The sequence below is a fragment of the Thunnus thynnus genome, chromosome 9, assembly GCF_963924715.1.
Source record: "Thunnus thynnus chromosome 9, fThuThy2.1, whole genome shotgun sequence".
Lineage (NCBI taxonomy): Eukaryota > Metazoa > Chordata > Actinopteri > Scombriformes > Scombridae > Thunnus > Thunnus thynnus.
Genome location: NC_089525.1, coordinates 32,875,430 through 32,883,734, shown reverse-complemented (window position 1 = coordinate 32,883,734; position 8,305 = coordinate 32,875,430). Strand labels below are relative to the sequence as shown.

Below are 8,305 nucleotides of genomic sequence, written 5' to 3'. Positions count from 1 at the left end.
GTGTGTGAGTGTGTGTGAGTGAGTGTGTGTGCGTGTGTGTGTGTGTATGTGTGTGTGTGTGTGTATGTGTGTGTGAGTGTGTGTGTGAAGCCCAGAGATCAATGCAGCGTTTGATCTGCATGTATCTGAGTGAAGTGAGCTTCCAGAGAGCTTCCAGAGCTACCAGCCCAGGGGGAGGCTCGGTATAACGGGCAACACCTCGCTCTGTTACACCACCCCACCACCACCACCCCCACCACCCCCAACACACACACACACACACACACACACACACACACACAGCGTTTCATCTACTGTTTCATCTCTCACAGACACACACACACACATGATGTAGCTGCAGTAGCATCACATCCATCATGTTCCTGCAGGAACAAAGACTCTGAAAAGCATCTGAAGTTGATTCTCATTCAGAGATTCATTCCCTCTGAAAGCTTTTAATTAAATTACAGCCTGTTTTGTTATTTTTTTGTGTACAAGTTGGCCTGATGGTGGCGCTAAAGCAAAGGTCAGGAGGTCACCAACATTACTGGACTGCAGATGAATTTTTTCTTTGCTTTATTTTAATGAGTTTGGTTGTTTTGTTTCCAGTCTGTGTGTGCACCGACTGTATAGACATTGCTGTAGCTAGCTAGAAATATAAGGCCGTGTAATTCTCAGAAGCCATCGATAGCCCAGGAGTAGGGTGTAATTATTTGATTTGCTGATAGGTAGCGTTCGCCTTCAGCGTATCGGGACTAAAAGGGAGAAGATTCGTCACCCTGGAAGAAATCCAGTAAGAACTGCAGGAGGCTCCGGACACGGTGACGAAAGATGACTGCAGGGCATGTTTCCAGGAACGGGATAAGCACTGGGACAAGTGTATCTCAAGGAGAGAACTTTTTTTTTAAGGGGAATAGAAAAAAAACTGAAAAGACTAATACTGAAAGATTTATGACAGTTTCTGGGAAGTTTTGGGTCCCTGCTCCTGTGTTTTATTTTTATGTGTGAGAGCTCTTCTGATTTCAGAACTTAATGTACCAGGAACTTTTAGTTATTGTCCTCATTTTTCTCTACCTCTGGTCTCTACAGATTCATGAAACGTAGTTGAGTTCATTTATGAAACGTTGTGACCTTTAAAAAAGTTCTCAATTAAGCGTTATACCTCTATAACACTATTGGACTCACGATTAACAGTTTTTTTTTAAGGATCAAAATTGATCAGATAGCATCTTTTTCATTCCACACATATTCTTCCTCTTTGTCAAAACCTGGCAACTACATTACCCACAATGCAACACAACTGTCAACAGAGTTTCAGGTGTGTTCTCGATCCAACAGCTCAGCTTATAATAACACCCTTCATGCCTTTGTATATGTTTTACCAGAAGATGCATGTTTTTTAAAGTAGTGGTGTCTGGTAATCGCATGTGTTAAATGCTTTTATTTTGACACAATCTGTAACTTTGAAAAGTCTTAGCTTATAGAAAGTAATATTTAATCAGTCCCTGTATAGCAGAGGGGTCTTTACTGTGTTTATCCAGGCATGACGTCCGTTCACATCTCTCCAGCGACTTCTTCACCGCACACTGTTCATGCAAATATGTGCAGCAACTCTTGTGATATTTTATTCTGAAAGTGTCACACACAGACCGATCACAACACTACCAACTTCCAGTTGGTTAAAAAGAGGACTGTTGTGATAATACGAACGCTTCATGATTTAATACTGAAATAAAACAGACATACTGATCAGCACACACACACACACACACACACACACACACATACACACACACTAAACTGCACATGTATAAATGTGCAGCATGAATTCCTGCTGGACTGCTAGATATAGACCGAGAATAAAAACACACATCCACCTACAGAACTCACACACGAAACACACAACACAGCACAGTACCCACACATGTACTGCACACACACACACACACACACACACACACACACACACACACACTAAAAACTACACACTGGAGCAACATGAGCTCCTCCAGCTGAAACCCAGCAAACACACATCCATGTGCACACACCCATTTGCTCACACACCATGCAACATGCTCTCCTGCTGGCATCCTGAATATTCAGACAAGGTATCAAACACACACACACACACACACACACACACACACACACACGCCTGCACATGCACGCTCATCTCACAGTCTCTCGACGCCGCTTGCAGCTTGTCACCACAGAGTCGGCGTCCCGCGATACGGACAGGTCCAGATGGCGCTGTCACGGCTGTCACCGAACCGCATCTCCCAGAATACACCTGTGACAGCTGGAACATGTGCGCCCAGTCAGAGCGGCGCCGCTACAGAGACTAATTATCACCAGCAGTCCAGCCACCACGTACACGGGGCCCGCGCCTCGCCGTCACCTTACAAGGTTGCCGAGACCAGGCGACAAATCAACGGTGTCGTTAGCGTATGCCAGAGAGAGAGAGAGAGAGAGAAGGCCCGTAACCATGGAGACACGCTGGCGTGCTGAGGCTAACTGAGGCTCAGTCTCATAATTGTATCTCAAGGTTGGGCTAACTTTTCTTACATGACAGTTTTGTTTTTTCTTACAGAGTACAAATGGTGAACACATAGATAAAAAGATATTTTATACTCGAGTGTTAAGAGTTTTTCTTCTCCAACGCTACATCTCGCAGGTGAATATTGTTCTTTTTTTATTCTTATCTGACAGCTGAAGTTACTGGTTACTTAACAGATTCATATTGTGACCTTATTGCCTTATTCTGTCTTGTTTCATGATACTGATACTCCATAGAAAACGTGTGAATCAAAAGGCAAGCTGCACTGTGAACAGTAGAGATGTTAAACAGAAGGAGCCATGTGGTTCACAAACATTTGTCCTTGAATCTTTTCTTTGTAAAAAAAAAAAAAAAGGTGCTTAACATATTTTCTCAGTGAGCTTCAACTATAAGTGATGGATTTGTATTTTTCTTACTGTCTTTTCTTTTCTCACTCATTTGAAGTAGACAGAGCTCAGTTGAAAAGAAAAAGGTGATGTCATTTATCTCCCTGCACCAATCAGAGATCAGCAACATTCAAATAAAAATGTGTTGACAGGTATGAGGTTGTTGCGCTGCCCATTCAAACTGAACAAACAATACCTCTGGATGTTCTTTTCTGAACTGGTGCTGATGCTGGGCCGACGACGCATCTCTTGCTCTTGCTTTTGTTTTTGGCCACTCTGGTCAAGCATACTGTACATAAAATACTAAAGATTTGGCACCAAGTTGTCAGTAACATCAATGTTCCTCAACACAGAAACACAGGGGTCTCCAATCATGTTTATGGTGGCTTGTTTTAAATACTCCTGATGTTTATGACCCTCGGTAGTAGAAGCCAGTCAGAGGCGTTAATCTGAGAATTCAGAACATTTAATGATTGTTGTGGGAACAAAACACGTCGCAGTAGCTGCAGAATTCATCCAAAAGTGAAACTACTTCATCTTTTATCAGGTTTCTACAAAATATAATCTTAAACCTAAGATCAAAGTTCATTTCAGGGTCTGTGATTGGATGTTTTGTACTGAAATGCACTTTGAGAGTTTTGAACAAGAGTTTTCTTGTTCAGTTTGTACGTCAACAGTCTTTGTTCAGTCAATGAACTGCATCTTTTCTAACTGTTTATACTGATGATTCAACCAAAAAACCTTCATTTCCATTCAAGATCTGTTATTATTATCATGTTACCACATTATCTATGCAGAATAAGATGCAGACTTTTTACTACAGGAACTCTGGATGTCTAATTAACTCAGTGAGAATGATGTAATGATGATGTAATGATGATGTAATGATGATGTAATGACCCTACTGGAACTAAATTGATTTAATTTGCATCTTGTAAAATCGTAAAAATCTTTAGCTTCCACCTGCCGTTTAGCAGATCACATGACCAAATTTTAAACTCTGGGATTGGATGTTTCTCGTCGAAATGCATCTTGGGAATCGTAGTTAACTTGTCCCCCAAAGTTGTTTACAGTCTTGTACCTTTGACTTTTTTATTTTTTTTATTTTTATCAAAGGATCAGATATTTTCTAACACAGATGATTCAACCAGGCACCTTTACCTCCAGAACCAGGGGTGCCTGAAATAGATCCTCCCACTTAACAACTCCATTGAACTTATCTTATGATGTGGTTGAAGGTCAATTTGAAGGAAAAAAAAAAAAAGTGATATTTCTTTCTCTGTCAAGGTCGATAAGGCAGTTTCCTCCCACAGATGTTTTTTCTTTCTTTCTCTTTGTCTGCAAGATGAGCTGATTGTCACGCTGGGCTGAATGTGTTTTCTCTGTTTTTTTACCCTTCCTCTGTCTCCCATTAGCACGCTGTTCGCTCATTCGGTGGCTGCGGTTTGGGAATGGTGGTGGCGGCGGCGGCGAGGGGCTGATCCATCACGACACTGCGCCACATATGGTAATTGTTATAATAGATGCAGAGCAGTTGCTTAAGGCCTGATGTTGGGAAACTGTTATTGAACTAATCACTCATTTGCATACTTTGTCTTCAGCATTTAGCTCCAGATTTTGTGTGTCTCTCTGGGGTCACATTTAAAGTCGCTGAAAATGGGGGAAACGTCGAGGAACTCCGGCTGGCTGAGTGGCGTCTGCTCCCATCAGTCAGCTGCACACACAGTCACAAGTTAAACACTCAGAACTTCACTTCTGCTTTCATTTTTGTTCTTTGTTTTGCATCAAACATTCAAAATGTACTCTGTTTGTTTGTTTTTTAGTCATAAAACTAATTTTCACTCCATGTTTACTTTATCTTCTGCACTGTAACGTCTCATAAATTATATTAAAGCTACTGGAAACCCAAATCAACAACAGCATTCTGACTATGTGATTTATACTCTTATGTGCATAATAGTAAACATCTAAAAAGTATTACAAATTAGTTTCAATCCAAATTCGAAATATTGTCATTAAAGTTTTTGTAAACTTTCCTGGTATTAACATTTATTATCAAAAATTATGCAATAAATTCCACGAACCAATCATAAACGATGTGACGTGCATTGACATTTCCTGTTGCTGGAGTTTCTGTATTATTAGCCAGCTAATTTAACGATATTCTTCATTACTGCAGCTAATTACCTGCTGTACATTTAAACACACTCTTAGCTTTCTCCTTCTTTTAGCGACTTTCTCGCAAGTCACAAAGTTGTTTACGTGCTTTTCACATCAGCTAGCTACTTTAGCTTAGCTTAGCTTCCCTGTCTCCCTCTCGCTCTCTCAAGTTATTTAACAACATTACGCAAATGTCATATAATTAGATAATAATATGTAGCAGAACACACTCTTTTCTCTATTTTTGAGACTCAAAGCGATCAGAAAACTTCAGTCTTTCTTTCACAGTTTCAAAACATGTCAGATTATAAAAGTCAGAGCTCAGCCTCGTGAGCTGCTTCCTGTTTAGCAAGATGTTCCCTAGCAACCGAACGACAGATATTCTGAGTCTCAGGAACTGTATTTTGCAATGTTTAAAACAGAGAAGTGATAAAAAAGAAGAGTTATACAGTATCAAAAGTTTGGACACTTGAATGTGAAAGTGTGAATCTGATTTGGGGAGTGCGGACTGATGGGGGCGAGTCAGAGCAGGTCCGTCATGTGTGTCAACGCAAGGGAGTCGTACAGTAAAATAAAACAAAAGAAGAAGAAAGGTTTGTGGTGTGAGAGAGCACTGACCACCTGAAACAGCTGACTGAGCTGTGAAGAAAATGAACGTCTCTACAACATCAACTTAAGGAGCTGCAACTCACCTCCAATCACAGTCTCAGGAATCAGGAAACGGTGCTTTTTTCTCCTTTTCAAACTGCACAACATATTAGCCATGGATGTATTAGTACAAGCGGCCTTTTGCCTCTACGTTGCTTTTAGTACAAAAACTTGTGATTATTGGTATCATTCTCACGGTCAGTTGTAAAGTTTATGCTCCTTCCTGATTGTCAAAGACTATATATATATATATATATATATATATATATATATTGGTGCCAGTTGGTGGAGACAATCTTCCAGTTTTGTAGGTTTCAGCACCTCTTTAGGTTTGTCTCAAGCTTAAGTGAACAACTGATATTCTTATATTTGGATACTCTTCATGTTGGGTGGTCATCACGTCATCCATCACAATCATACAAACATGTTTTATCCCTGAATATACTTTTAATCTCCAGTGGGTACAACATACAGACTTGAGTTACTTTAACTAACTACTCTAACTCATTATAAGTTAACAGAGGTCAAATCTGCTTCTCAGAGGATGAACCTAATCATTTTGCAGATGTCACTTTAGATCTTTACATTTGTCAATCACCATCATAAAGATCTCCTGGATGTTTCATTCCAGTAAATCACAGCGATGATTTCACATGTAGATTTGACAGCGTATTTCAGTGTAGTTTTGATGAGCAGATGTCGCTGCATGCTTCATACTTCATTCAGCTGCTGCCTTTCATGCCTTAATCTCACAGCATTGTGATCCCGCTAACAGCTCCACCTGTGCAGCGGCTGTAATCTAAAGTTCAGACAAACACCTCCTGATGATTTGTTACACACATAATTACAGGCGAATATGTCGCGTCCACGCATCCCGAGGCTTATGCTTTAATCTACTGAACTGCTGACTGGCTGGAAGCCTGAGTTATTGTTTGTTTACCACATATAAAGTGTACATTGATCATGAGCATAGGGAGAATGCAGCCGGCTCACAAATTGTCAGAAGAGCTCGCGTCAGCAGAAATGAACCGATCACGTCCCTCCTCGTTCTGTTTTGGTGACAAACTTGCCCCCCCCCCCCCCCCCCGTCATTAACCTCTCTCTGCATTAATAGCAGCGTAATTAGTCCCTCATCCTCAATCCATAATGTTGAGTCAAGAAAGTAACGCTAATTTAGATCTAATTAGGCTTTTTTTTTTTGCAACGCCATTACGCCGCGCTCTGATAAGCCGAGGAGCTAACGACAGGCCGTGAGTCAGGATGTGAGATGCTGTCGGACGGCTGCTGCTGCTGCTGCTGCACCGCTGCTGCTAAATGACAGCAGAGTGACTGAAGCACAAAGGCAGCAGAGTTACAGTCTGAGGACTGAAGGCAAACTGCAAGTAAGCACTTCTGTCAGAGAGGCTCTGCAGAGGAGAAGCAGTCCGCCTGTCACGGAGAGTCTGAGGATCAACCGCAGGGACGTTCAGTCAAGTAGCAGCTGAGTTAATGCTGGAGATACAAAACTGCCTTAAACAATACATAAAGTGGATATATGTTATTTTCTGGTTTTCTGTTATGTTTATATTGTTATGATGTCGGATATTAATGCTAAACTTGGTCAAAGTGTTGTTTGTGTTGTCCACGCTTTCAGCTCGAACATGTACAGATTTATTTGAGAAGTTGACATTTTGGGTAAAAAAAAAAAGAGGTGAACTCCTGCTACTGTAGTTTGTTTCATGGTTTGTTGACATAGCTTCCTGAAGCTGACCAATCAGAGAAGAGTAGGCCTCATCAGGAGCTAAAACGGCCTGTTTCAGACAGAGGCTGAACTGAGGGGCTGCATAAAGGACCAGTAGAGGATAAATAAGGAGTTTTTAACTGTAAATCATGCAAATATATTCCAGTAGAGCTTCAGAATATAAATATAGAGCTGGAAAAAAATCCCTTGAAGAGATTATTGTGGATAAAAAGCACATGAAAAGAAGACAAAGTTGCTTTCAAATAAAAATACATAAAAATGCTATAATTGTAAGAACAACCAAAACTGATACATTTCACTATGTTAGTCATTTAATAACACAACTACTTAAGATCTGGCAAAAGACATTTCCCATCAAATCAGACATTAAATCCTTCTAGAACTTCTTGAAACTTCTCAAATGGCACTAATACGAACACGTCGTGTCTCAGAAACACAGAACTCAGAGACACCAGCAAAAAGCTCAAACAGTCAACAACACTTTTATTAAAATAACGCAGGCAGGAGCAGGTTTGAGGTCTAAAAACAGGCGTGATGGTAAAACATGTACCTGTATATATACTGTGGAGCTAATGAGGGGACGAGGAACAGGTGAGCAGGTGGGTGTGAGGACTCAGGTGTGTGTGTGTGTGGGACGGGTCGAGGTTACTGCAGGGCAGACGGGTGTAGCTGAATCTGAAACGCCAGGACAGTGAGTGGAGATGGCTGAACGACTGAATAAAAAGACGAATGAACTGTGACACAAACGTGTGTATAAATAAAAATAAACAAACTGCGAGGTACGCAGCGACCGTGCTGTTTATTTCATGTATGATGTTTTATGATATACATACT

The 8,305-nt window shown here is 40.8% G+C and overlaps 1 long non-coding RNA gene across 1 annotated transcript; it reads left to right on the top strand.

Annotated features, from left to right (window-relative positions):
• The first annotated feature begins 2,110 nt into the window (after positions 1–2,110).
• Positions 2,111–4,996, top strand: LOC137188813 (uncharacterized). The gene is made up of 3 exons (XR_010929537.1): positions 2,111–2,653; positions 4,338–4,429; positions 4,524–4,996. It is a non-coding gene; the product is annotated as an uncharacterized lncRNA (long non-coding RNA).
• The last annotated feature ends 3,309 nt before the right edge of the window (positions 4,997–8,305 follow it).